General features: G+C 39.0%; 1 protein-coding gene across 4 annotated transcripts in view; it reads right to left on the bottom strand.

Annotated features, from left to right (window-relative positions):
- The window catches only part of LRRTM4 (leucine rich repeat transmembrane neuronal 4), a 397,419-nt gene that overhangs the window by 191,292 nt on the left and 192,598 nt on the right, over positions 1 to 13,529 (bottom strand). The window lies entirely within an intron of this gene.

The following is a 13,529-nucleotide window of genomic DNA, read 5'->3' as shown; positions in this document are numbered from 1 at the left end:
CTACTTACAGGATGTTTCCAACCTATTTAGCAGATTCATGATCCAGATGATTAGAAGTACCAATTGCTTTCTTTGTACATTGCAATTTTATATTATTGTTATTTAATTACAGTATTGCTTGCATCACAACAACAACCAGAAGTCACCATCATGGACAAGGGTATCATTTGTTGTGCATACAGATTACAAGATAGCATTGTTTGAGGAATTTAGAAGATTGACAAAATTAATGAAATTTAAAACACAACAGGTGGATATAAACAGACAAATTGGTTCCTGCTACAAAAAGGCATCTAACAGTACCCTCTGATCTACATGGCTGTCAAAGGAAATGCTGTGTTATTCAAAAATGGGGGGTAATTGTCTGTACAATGTCATCCTCCAGGACTTAGACTGCATTTTGCCACAAAACTTGAATGTAAAGAAATATATTGTAGCTGAAAAATACTCTCCCCTTTTGTATTCTGCTACGCCTACTCATCTGGAGTAAAAGCAATCACACGGTGTAAGAGACTGCCACTGATCAACCTTGAAACAGCAAGTTAGGAGAAACCACAAGTGAAAGCAAAAATAAAGGTCATTTATTTAGTTTTGAAATTTACCTCACTCCTTGCACTGTGCTAAATAAGCTATAAGGGTGACAATTAATTGAAGTGGAGGCTCATCCTGCCAACCAGGAAAAACCCCTCACTTTTATTAGCCTCTACCCTTTCTTAGCCTCCTGCCAATGTCTGCATATTCTAACTTTAGAACACAAACAAGTCAATATAAGTGTGGCTGGAAGGCTAAGATGATTAGAGAATAATTCCTGTTTGCAAGAGCAACCAAAATCAATTGCAATTGTTTAGGAACCAAGCACATTAAGCAGTGGTGAAAAGATATTTTCTGGACTTTCACAATATGACTTTTTTTAATCCCAACAATGATAAGGGATAGACTGACAAAACCCCTTAGGAACTGTTCTAGAAACATACACACTCTCCTGTTCAGAGTGGTAACAGAGGGAGCTGTCTGTAGCTGCTGCAAATGAAACCAAAGTGGATTTAGACAATACTTCAAAACCAACAATAAAGACTAAATCTTTCCTGAAAAACAATAGGGGAGAGAGACAAAAATTGATTGGTTCAGGAAGTCAATTGAATTCTCTGTTACAACAGATTATATACAGAATTACTCAATTAACTTCAGATTAATTATGCCTTTCAGGTAAACACAGTGACTCCCATCTTGGCTCACATGAAGCACTGAATCAGGAGGTACTGAGTCAACTGCCTCCCATCCTGACAACAAGATGTCATTAGCAGCCTAAAAAGCCCAAATGATTCCACCCTCCATGTACACCAAATGTCCTTCCTTGGCTGGATCCACAAAGTTCATGACTCCTGTTCTGCCCCGGAGATTTCACTGGTATTTTTCCTAAGAGCTACTCAGTCCTGGGGTGCATGGGGAGGTGTAAATCAAGGACACCTTGCTTCAAGTTTTAGCTACATGCCTATGTCAATTTGAATTTTTGGTCTCTCCTTGGAACCAGAAATGTGAAAAGCAAACCAGATAAAATCCAAAGCACCTGTCAGCTGAGAAGAGGCAGGAGCCAGGACTGTTCAGCCAGAAGGCTCAGGAGAATCTTACCTACATGTCTAAGTACCTGACAGGAAGGAGTAAAGATGACAGAATCAGACTCCCTGTGCTGCCCAGGGACAGGACAGGAGGCAAAGGCCACAAACTGAAACCCAGGAAATTGCATTTAAGCATACAAAAAAGCTTTTTGCTGTGAGGGTGCTCAAACACTGGAAGAGGTTGCTCAGAAAGGTTGTGGAGACTCCTTTTGTGGAAACATTCTGAACTCAAGAGGACTGAGTCCTGGGCTACCAGCTCCATTGTTGATCCTGCTTTAGGTGGGGGACTTGGACTGGTCAATCCCTGGAGACCTCTTCTAGTCACAACTGTTCTGACCTGCTCTAAGGATTAAAATTGCAGCTCTGTACATTGGTAATCCACCTTTAATACAAATTATACAGCTAATGAATGAATTTCAAGGTGCCTGAGGAAGGGGAAAAGAAAAAATTCTCAAGTAATGTGTTTTGGTTTAATTATTTATGGTGATGCTTGATAGTCTCATTATCAGGTCATACATGACCCCTGGGCAGTGTCTTCATCCTTCCAGATGAATAAGTTATTGTGACACAAATAACTTTGGCAATTAGCTCTTCTTTAGTGCCACCAAAATGTGTATTTTTTGCTGAGAAGAAAAGGTTGATTTTAACACAAGCAATTGTCCTTAAGAAACAGACACTATCATTATACTCAGGAGGCAAATTACTCATTCTTTATTCATATTTTTTTTCTAGTTTCTGCTTTATTAGACTAGGACAAGTGGTGAGGGGTTGCCTTCACTGAGATCCTGACAGTCTGCAAAAAATGCCTAAGAGTATTTTAACACTTAAAACAAATGTCAGACCACTGTAAAACGTGTGCACTGTCAGGAAGCATCCACTTTTAAGGCACTGATTCTTATTTGAATTTAATAAATTAAAATGTTTCCTTATTTCTCTTCAGAATTTTTCCATGATACAGAACTACTCACTCTTTAAGCATTACAGAATATCTGTTCCCTGGAAGCTACAGTCTTCTAGGGGAAGAAATTAAAAAACCTGATGCATGAAGCCACAAAGCTCAAGACCTTTCCAAGAAAGCCATTCAGTGAAGGGGAGCTGGCTGCATGCTCTGGCAGCTAGCAAAACTCCTGAGTTAGGATTAGTAGATATAATGAAATAGTTACTCAAATAACACAACTAAGGACAGGGAGAAGTATTGTAGCTCACTTATTCCCATCTCTGTCCAAGGAGGTACTTTTATTAAGGGGTCTTCAGCTATGAGAGATGCCTCTGAAAATCTCACTCATTGCTTTTAACACCAGTTCCCATCCTTCCAGCTGTTTATCAAACTAGAAAAGCCCATAATATGAGGATCTGGAGTCAAATTCTCTCCTAGCATGTAGTGTTAAACAGTTCTCAGCGTGATATTGGGTTGCTGCTTAAATTCAAGGACTTCACTGTTAAGCCAGCAATAACAGAGGCCAGCCCAAATCATAGGTGTCTTGGGCAACTTCCTTTTGAGTAAGGAACACAACACCTCTTGAGACTGTCTGGGCACAATCTATGGTTTCCACTCAGAGATGTCAGCACAGCATAAATCATAGGTAATTAGTTGCAAGAGAAAAACCTTGTCCCAGTAGGAGGAACCGTGAGAACAGACAGGGGAGGTAACTTGTCAAAATGTAGCCAGAAATAGAAACCAAATTTCCAGGTTCATCCCACACTGTCTGTGAATGATGGTTTTCCCTCTGTGTTTTCCTGTACTTTCTTTCCTGCTTTATTTATTTCTTTATTTTATTAGTGTGGGTCAGTGTTTTTAAGGCATTCATAATCCTAATTGTGCGCTGAATCAAAAAGTTCCAGATGAAATAATTTCCTGTAGTGGATTCTTGCTTCAGCTTTTTTTATTTTGATGAAGAATCCCTTTTGAGCTTCCAGTTTCACAGCCTCAGATCAATCACCCCAAAACTCTAAGGCCATGTCTTGTATCCCTTCACACACTAACCCATTAAAATGCACTGTTCCCTGAAGGATTAGTAACAAGGAGAGCTCAAACACATAAATCATATGAATAACTACAAGAGAGATCTAAAGAAAATTAGGAGCTGGATTCCAGATCATCAAAGATTAGGAGTACTTGCCAAACTGAGTCCCTGATTATTTTTGGCTTAATTGAATTAAACAGGGATACATGCATTTGGAATGCACTTCTTCTTTGAAAATATACTGCTGAAAATACACCTAAGTTCATCTCCTTGTTGCTGCCACTGGGACAAAACTTTTGTCACAAGTGACATCCTGCACAGGCACCTTTGAGTCATCTCCCAGAGAAGTGAATACATTACAATAATTAGATCAGGCTGTAATTTACTCTACGTACATCCTCTGCCTCCCTGAAGATTTCAAACCTGCAATAATGGACCACTTGAGTTCAGAGAAATCAGATGTTTGGCAAAAGGTTCTGCATATTGCTTTCACACAGGCCTCAATTCAGCAAAGCATTCAGAATCTGCTTACCTTTAACATCTGGTTCAACCCCTCTGAAGCCATTCATACACACTCTAGAGCTGTACTCAAGAGGACTGCAAGTAAGTACGTTTGAAAAGTAGAACTACTAGGGATGTACTCACTGGGTCTGGCTTTCTACAACAACGTGGAGTTATTCAGTCAGCTGTTATTCTAACCACAGACAATTCCTTATTGCACCATTACACAGAGGAAATCTGACTTTCAAAAAATATTTTGCTTTCTAAAGGCTCTGGGAAGCTTCTGTTCATTGGTAAAATATAAATGTATTACAAGAGATAATACTTGGCTGAGGGTCAATGCTTTCCTTCCATCCTACCCAAGTGCCAGTGAGCACGTTCTCTTAGGGCAGAGCTGACCTGTGCACAAAAAAAATTCAGAGCAGAGACACTAGAACGACATCAGCCACAATCTGATTCCTGCCAGAACTCAAAGCAACAGTCGTGTCAACACAACAGTGTCTAGATTAATTAGCTCTGCTGAGAGGCACAGCTAATTAGCCCATGCACTGCCCTACTACCACTATTCTGCTTTTAGAGAAACCAGCCTGCTCTAACCTGCTTCACAGAATGAGGACACAGCCTCAACACAGCCCCTAGCAGAGGCTGATGCTCACATGTTAAGATAATTGTATGAGGGGGTTCACACAGTGTCCTTTTAGTGCTAACAGGACAATGACTGCTACATCCCAAGCAGTAGAGACAAAGAGGAAAAAAATGTCCTGCCAATAATTAATGTGGTGGATAATAATAACAACATTGATTCTAGTAGGAAATATTAATTCAGGACATTTGAATTTCAGCCATTTTTAGCACAGCCTCTTCTCTCACCCTCACCTCTGCCATCTCCCTGGCTGTTCAGACTGCTTAACCCGGGTGTTCATTGCAAGTCTCAGAGCTGCTTTGCTGGACAGATGAAAGGTTCATTTACATGCCTGTAGCAGCTGTAGTGGAATTAATATTGGTCTCATTATCTTAGCTTAGGATGTACAAACCATTGGTTTTGCAATGCATACTGATGCAAGAAAGGGGAAGAAGGAAAAGAAAGCTGACTATTTTTATTACAAATGATATGGCAAAGAGCTGAGGAAATCCTAGAAAGGACAAAGTTAATCTGGAGTAATGCCCTGAAAGCTAATAGCACCTAATGCAATTTATTAAAAGAAATCTGTTGAAATACGTATTCTATGCCACAGTAGTTTTAATTAAAAGGTAGAAGAGGAGTGAAATCATTTATCCAAATCAGCCCTCTTAAAAGTTAGGGCTCAGTTTTTAAGTATCCATTTCCATACATCTATAGTATGAGCATTACCAACTCAGAGACTTAAAAATTCAAGAGGCAATTAAAAAATAGATTTATCGGTTGCCACTGTTTAATGAGCTGGTAGGATCCATTTGGGTCAGCTTTTTGAAATTTTTTGTACTACAATTACCCAGAAAAAATCACTGTCTTGGGGCACAGTGATATAATATACATCAAGAAGTTTGGGCATGAAGAAAATTACTGAATACCATGGAACTTCTCCACATCATCAGAGATTGTCAGCACTCAACTAGCAAAGGAGAGGAAAGGGAATGAGTGCTCTAGGAAGACTTCAGTGGGAAGATTATGACCATGTAGTCCTTCACAGATCATCAGCTGGTATAGTATGCAGGAAGACACCCTCAAACAGACTTGTACTACCAGAAGTAAACTAATAGTGCTGTTTCATCAGTGTCATGCTTTACACAGAGGGACACCAAGAAAAATACTCCAAAGGAAACCAGTGCTGATTTCCAGTGAACCCCGATTTCCCCCATTCGCTGCCATCTGAGATCATGACACAAAAATACAGGATTCCCAGGATATTCAAGTCTGTCAGGCTCCTCATGGATTTCAGTGGATCTAGAGCAATCCCATCAGCATGCTGTGAAACATCTAAAACAGGATTTAAAGCTTAGTGCACAGTGAAGAAATGTACCAACTGTTTAATGATTGATGAGGGAAGTGTCAGATGCATTATTTGCCAAATGATGCCAGTCCAGCCATTACAGAACTTTGCATGTAATGACAGAAAGAAATTAATTATATCTAGTTCACATATAGAAAGATTCTAAATTGTGAATCTGAACTCTTTTCATAAACAACTCCAGCATCATTATCTCCTTTATTCAAGTACAAAAACTGAACCATTAATGGAAGGGTAGTCACAAGCCCTGATTTTAGAGGCATAAGGTGCTGAAATTAGGAAGTGAGCCTAACACAGCACAGGCAGTGAAAGGAATGGTGGCTGCTCCAGCAGCAACTCAAAATTCACAGAGGCTGTGAACCAGAGAAAGCTTCCTCTCTCCAGCTGAGGTGCCTGAAATTAAGTGATGCCCATCCCTCCTAAAAATGACTTTCTCAAGTAAACTAGCAGGTCACTGGCAAAGCCACCACAACTCAGGTCTGCTGAGTCCCACACCTCAGTCCCTCCATCAAGCTGAGCTGTGTGTTTGCCAGACACTGAGTTTAGAGATCTTCAGATTCCAGGGACATTTCTCCAGTCTGGCTACAGCCAAATATCCTCTGTTGTACTTCACATCCATCCAAACTTCTATACAAACAACAAAAGCAGTAACTTGGCCTCTTTTAACCTAACTACACTTCCTCCTTGTTTCTAATTCATCTTTCTCCTTTGACCCAATAAGACAATCCTTCTCTACAGCCAATGAAAAATTCATGAGATACAGAAAGGAGAGATTGAAAGCAACCCAGAAAAGAATGATTTAGGCAAAACCAGGAGTTAGTCTAGGACTGAGAAGGTCTATTTCTGCCAAGTCAGGGAAGAACAAATCAATCTAAAGAAAAGATTTCAGATAACAGATTTTCAACTTGTGGGAGAAGTTTAGGGCAGCTTTAGTTCCATTTTTAGGGGAAACCTTGCCAATAGGAATTGCCAAGATGGATGCATTGAAAGACAACAAATCAACCCGATCACCTCTCTGTCAAAGCTCCTATCACCTCCTTTTTTTTTTTTTATGTTCTCTCCAAGGCAAAGAAGTGCACCAGATATTCAGCTCTCTCTGTCAAAGTGAAGACAGACTTCTGATAGGGGCAAGTAAATTGAAGACCTGGTTACCATGAAGTACCAGTTTTCTGGGAACAAATCCTAAATTAAGCATAAAGGGAAAAATACCAAAGGTTAAGCAAGAGATCACAGTGCCAAAATTTATGACAGCAGTTCTGTACTGGAAGGCAGTGTCCATAGCAGTTCATAACACACAGGCTTTTCCACAGCAAATCCTGCATCTCTATGTTGAGTTTCTGTCAGTGGTCAGCAGATCCAACAGTGCACTTAATACCCTACTTACTTAGCAGCAAGCATGCAGGATCCTCTAAGCCTGCTCATATGCTTGACCAAAACCCAAAGTGTTCTTAGTGTTAAGTCTATCCAAGCATCTTTTTAAAAAACCTAAATTACTTAAGAATGTAAAGATCTGATTAAACAGAAAGAAGCCAGAGAATATTCCTACTGCTGTTGCTTGCTATTAACTTATCCCACAAACAAAGATGAAATGTTCAGTACACAAAGTAGAGATGTTGGGTTTCTTCTGCTCATAACAGAGCCTCTTATCTGTCAGCCTATCTTTAAAATGCACAGATAGAAATATTAATGTATTATCAGTGCTGCTAAAAGGGGAAAACCACACCCACTAAGACTGAGGACATGTCAGGAAATGTCTGTAAGCACCATCTGCCACCAAGCTCTTTTCCTAAATCCATCTGCTGCTAATTTTTGTCTTCCCCAAACTTCTCTGGCCAAGTCAGATACACTGAGAATCCAAAGACCGAAAAGGTCCAGGGACAGCATTTGCTCTCTTTTGCTAAAGTATTTCTGTCTTGTGGAAAGCAAAGATCAGCAGTTTTAAAAAATTAGGATCAGGTATGGAAGCAGGATGGATATGGCATAAAACCATAAAAGCTGCATTAAAAATTTCTGTGCCCTTTTTACACCCAGCTGAAATTAAGGAACTGTAGTTGGATCATACTGCCAGTGTTGTACAGGGAAGAACTTGGCTTTGCTTTCTCTGTTCTTCTCCTGAGTGGAGAAAATGGGGAAAGACATTAGGTAAAGAGAGGAAGAGCAGCAGGGGAGGTGAGGGAGAAAAAAAAAAATATATATGTATGTTGTCTGGTCCTGAAATATTGAATAGGAGAGCTGTAGCACCCCTGATAAAATACTGCTTTTGTCAACTGAGTTCACATCATCTGAGGAACTCGTGTAGCAACGCCAACAGAAAAAGTTTTGTTGGCATATGCTGTAGTTCTACAGGGAGAATCTGCCAACATAGTTTTGCAGAAATAATTATAAAAGCAAAGATGTGTCTTAGCTACCCTTCAGCTCCTGAAACTGAGAGCTCACATTTATTACCCCTAATCCTTTCTCTATTACCTCCAAACACCATTCCAGAACAAGGCAAGAGAACTATGACAAAATAAAGGAAGATCAGTGTCTTTATTTGATTATTGCCTCCTTATTCCCGTGCTAACTAGATTCAGCAAGAATGCCTAGGAATTCAGTAGCAATAATCTCAAGCATCTCCCAATCTTCAATAATAATTTAGCATCATTACAGCCATGTTCAGATGAGAAACTTGAAGGAAAAGTAACTGATGAGTAACTTGTAGGAAAGAAGGTTCCTTTCCAACACACTTGTCCACACAGTGAGGCACAGAACAGAACCTTCACATCAGAATGACAGGCAATATATCATGAATACCATTCCCTGTATTTTATTCTGCCACTACACGTTACAATCTGTAGCCCTCAAAGCCTAACAAGTACATTTTTCTTTGTTTTGCATTGGTTTTGTTGTTTTTTGTTGTTGTTGTTTTTCTTTTTTTTCTTTTCTCAGAAATCCTACAAATTTACATATCAGAACAGTGAATTTCAGCAGCTGCAAGCTTTGGATGAGGTGCTGAGTGTAAGAGTAGGAAAGGGGTGTAGTGCATGTAAGCCTGTTCAATTTTCATAGCAGGGCATATAGAAGAGCCTAGTACAGCTCTTTTGTTTATGAACTAATCCTGTTGCTGATAATAGGATTAACATCAAGAACAGATGCAGAATAATTCATGGTGCATTTCTTCCAGATATAAAGCTACACAGAACAGTTATTATAACAGTAACAGAAAAGGTGAATTAATGCCTGTAATTATCTCCAGCACAATGAAAACATGCAACTTTCCAGTGTGCCTTTGAGTCTCAGCACATTTGCAGGAGACAGAATGCTCGTGTGGGGACAACCTGGATGCAGTTATTGTCACACTACAATGGCAGAAGGAGGAGACTGAAGTGTTCCATAAGAAATGCTTCCTTTTTAAAAAAGAAGGTATTTTGTTCAGGTATTTTTGGGCTGTCATATAGGAGATGATAATACCCTTGCTAGTTACTATCTTCAGGCTGCTTAAAACCCACCGCATCTTGAAATTACATTTCCATTAAAGTATGTTTAACTATAATAATACCTATGTCACTCTTGGTTGCACTCTGCTCTCTAATATTCTCCTGTCCAGGTCTATGAGAAATTGGTGACTAGAAAGCTTGACTAATGTATTTCCAAGAAACTAAAATCACAAAGGGCATAAATCACAATTTTCTGAGATTTCAAATTTTGCCTAATGTATGGTCACACAAATCAAGAGAAAGGCTCACATCTCCCCTTACCTGGCAGGCAACCAAGAGCAGCCCTAGCAAGATGCTCTGGAGCTCAGTTATAGAGCAACACAAAGCTGTGGGTATTGCTCTGGTTTTTACCAGAAAGGTCAGACTCCATTTCTTCTCCCTCACAACCAGAATCCACGGGCACAATTTCCTATTTAATGAATTTGCAATGGCTTCACTTACAAACCAGATTTATAGACTTCCACTAGGATAGCAAATCTACCTCTCAAGGATATTAAGTGTAGAGGTGATGCTCTAATTACCTTTATGTGTAGTAAATAAGGAAGCAGAGCCCAGCAGTGCCAGGCTTATGTTTGCTGTATCAGGTCCTAATGCATCCTGTCTGGTTTAGCTTCTGGAGTTCTGGATGAAAAACTACAAGTATAGATTTCAGAGAAATAAAAGGGGATCTTAATGTGCCATGTGTGTACTAACAAAAACAATAAAAGGAAAGAGCATGGAGCTGGAAGAGGTATTTCTTTTAGATAGCCACATTCTAATATAAAGTATCTATTCAGATGTTATAAACTAGGTACATGGCACAGAAAGAAACAAGTATTTTGATTCTTTCTTTAATCTCCCATTTCATGCCACAATGCCTTAGGAGGGTGAGCCAAGCAGACACACTGTCAATAAATGGAAATTGAGGTCAAGTTGTCTCTTAGGTAATTTGAGTTCATACACACATCCTGTAAACTGGAACCACAATCTCAAGTTACTATCTGTATTTTCACTAAAGAAGTAACAAATAATACTCAGTATTTCCACTGTGCTTCTCACTGAACAAGTTCTATGATCCATTAATTAAGGCTTCCGTGGGCAGAGTATTACACATCCTTTATGACTTAAATCAGACTGACCATTGCTAATTACATAGAAGAACCTCAGAGAGGACCTATTTGAAATCCAAGATCGGGGTGCTAAAGTCTGTAGGTATGGAATTAAATGACAGATGTGAAGAACCTGTAATTTAAATGTAGAAGATAGATACAGAGGTGGGAGAGGAAATAATACATTGCCCTTAGTTACAGATGGGGAATGGATATGCAGAGATAGGGGGCAAGATTCTCAAGAGAAAAAAAAAAAAAAGGATAGTATCTTAATACAGTGAGTATGAACTTCAGTTTCCAACTTAGTATTTAGGATTGTAGTAAGTAGCTTAGATTTTCAAAACAAGTAAGGGATGACCCACTTCAGATTTACTTACTACACAAAACATTGTAGTTTTCATTTAGAAAAATATTGGCAAATCATAATCATTCATCTATGCATTTCTTTTTAAAATTCTAATTATTTTGTTTAAAGCACAAGCTTTGTGGGAAGTTAGCTTCTTAGGCATCAAGTTTCTTTGATTCAAAGATAGATTTTATTCTCCAGAGGGATGCCACACGTGTTCATTTTTCAGTTATTAATTTTTGCTAACAGTTCAATCTCTGCAAGATCAAAGATAGTTTCTCTTTTTAGGTCAGCCACATTTTTCCTAAAATGAACCAGATGAAAGTTTATGCACAGTGCTATTTAAAAATAAAATAAAATTTTAACAAGACATTTGCAGGCTGTTTAAGAAAAAAATTAGGAGAAAAATAAATAAATTAAGTGTTTTGGAGTAAGAACCATACCAATAAGGAATAATCCAAAAGCTAAATATACACTGCTTCCCAGATTTTATCTTGGATCTGCTCTAGTACAATCAAGTGTCACTCTATACCTGTCATCTTACTGAGAAGCAGAAAGGAGGTTTGAAAACCTTGCTTGATTTTCCCTTCTCCTCTCTACTCCTCATGCATTGTAGATCCTCTCTCTGAAAAGTCACAAGAAGAATTACACAGAACAAGGAATCCTTTCCCTTCCTGCCTCAGCAGGTATCACATCTCCAATTCCACCTAATAAGATCAACAGCCTCCAAAAGTGTGAGAAGTTTCAAGTGAGTCTTTTTTCCCAGTGCTGCTCACAGAGCCATTCTGACTTCACACTAAACCCAGGCACCTCAGTCCTTTACAAGTGGTTTATCTGCCAAGGCAAGGACTCAGTTTTGCCCTCAGTTTGACCTGTTTCAAACACATGAGGCTGAGCTACCTGGCCCTTGCCATTACTCAGGCCCATGTCTGAGTGCCACCCAATCAACTTCTGCTTTTTGCCTGCTATAGCACGGAGTCCCAAAACACGAGCATAGCAGACATCTTTCTTTTATGTGTTTTCCAATTTTCATCACAGTCCTTGTCAATATGTAGTTAACTTTTAACCACAGTTTTTCTTCAATATTTTATGAGCAGTAGATATACTAATAATTCACATAAAAGTAATGCTAGGTAGTCTGGTTAATGTTGTAATGTTTTCAATGTATTATGCTATAAAATTAATTAGAGGGAGATTAATATTACAGACTTCTTAGGGCAAAAAAATGGCCATTTTTTTAAAAAATAATTTTATGTTCTGCATATACATCACCAAAACAGGAGAACAAGTATTTTTTATCTTGTATTTCATAAACAGTTTAGTAAAAAATGCACTGGTTCCATTTTGAGGTGCAGCATCACCTAAAAGCTGCAAGGCACACTTTTTTTCTGGCAATGTAAACCTTAAAAAGAGCAGCAGAAGTGAGAGTTGGCATAGCCCAGAAAGCAATTTAGTAGATTATCATAGCGCTAAATTGTACCTCCAGAAAAGCATATGTGGACGTTCCAAAAATAATCTGACAGTTTATCAAAAGTGGCAGGCACTGCCCTGGGTCATCAGCATAATGGCTAGGAAGATATAAACCATAGATCACTGATAGAAGTGGATGGCTGAATTGGGAAGCAAAGGGGAAGGAAAAGAGAAAGAGGGACAGGACTAATTAGCATTCCACCCTGCTGCTGCCCGGGGGGGGTGGGTACAGAATACTAATGCAGCCAGGATCCAAAAGGGATCAATTTGAAGTGTTCTTCCCCTTCAAGCCCTACCAAACAGTCAGACTCCTGTCAACATGCCTATTACCAAATAGTTCATTATAGCAGATAAAAGCATATGCAAAAAGATCAGGTTTTTTTCTCTTATTTATTCTCCTGCTCCCCAACCATCTAACCCTTTTCTGAATCTTTTTCTTTACTGAGCAAAACCACAAAAATTTTCCCTGCTTTGCATTGTTTTAATTAAATGCAATTCTCCCCATCGTCATTGCAAGAGGAAAATGGTAATGTGAGTTAACAACATTAGAAAAGGAAGATGATTTTTTTTTTTTTATAAACATCAACAGCCAAGTGATTATGCTTAGTAAACAGTCATACACAAGTACTATAAGGGGTGGAAAAGAATCCAGATTTAATGAAAATATTTAATCTCCAACCCCAGATGATCCCATAGCAGTCATTACTTATACTAAGCTTAAGACAAGACAAAGTGCTCTAAATATCACAGGTTCATGTTCCAACACAGAGTTCACAAGTTTTTTCCTCCTCCTTTTGGTGATGTTCTACTTCATTTGCTGGGTGAGGAGGGTTTTGGGAGGGAGCACGAAAATCTGTGCCCAGACTGCTGTTAACCAAGCACTGATGAAAATCCAGAGCCAATACCAGACATAATGAATGCTGTTTGTCTTTGGTGTGTGCATATATATATGTAGTTTAAAAAGTGAAAACACCAATTGACTTGCCCAAGGCCACAAACTGTAGGAAAGGCAGAAAATCCTGCCAGCCCTCCTGCGTATCTTTTGCCATTGCCACAAGGCTCCTTTCCTTGCAAAGCCAA

Source organism: Heliangelus exortis, chromosome 30 (genome assembly GCF_036169615.1).
Source record: "Heliangelus exortis chromosome 30, bHelExo1.hap1, whole genome shotgun sequence".
In the NCBI taxonomy this organism is placed as follows: domain Eukaryota; kingdom Metazoa; phylum Chordata; class Aves; order Apodiformes; family Trochilidae; genus Heliangelus; species Heliangelus exortis.
The sequence above is the reverse complement of the archived record's forward strand: the minus strand, read 5'-3'. Positions and strand labels throughout refer to the sequence as shown.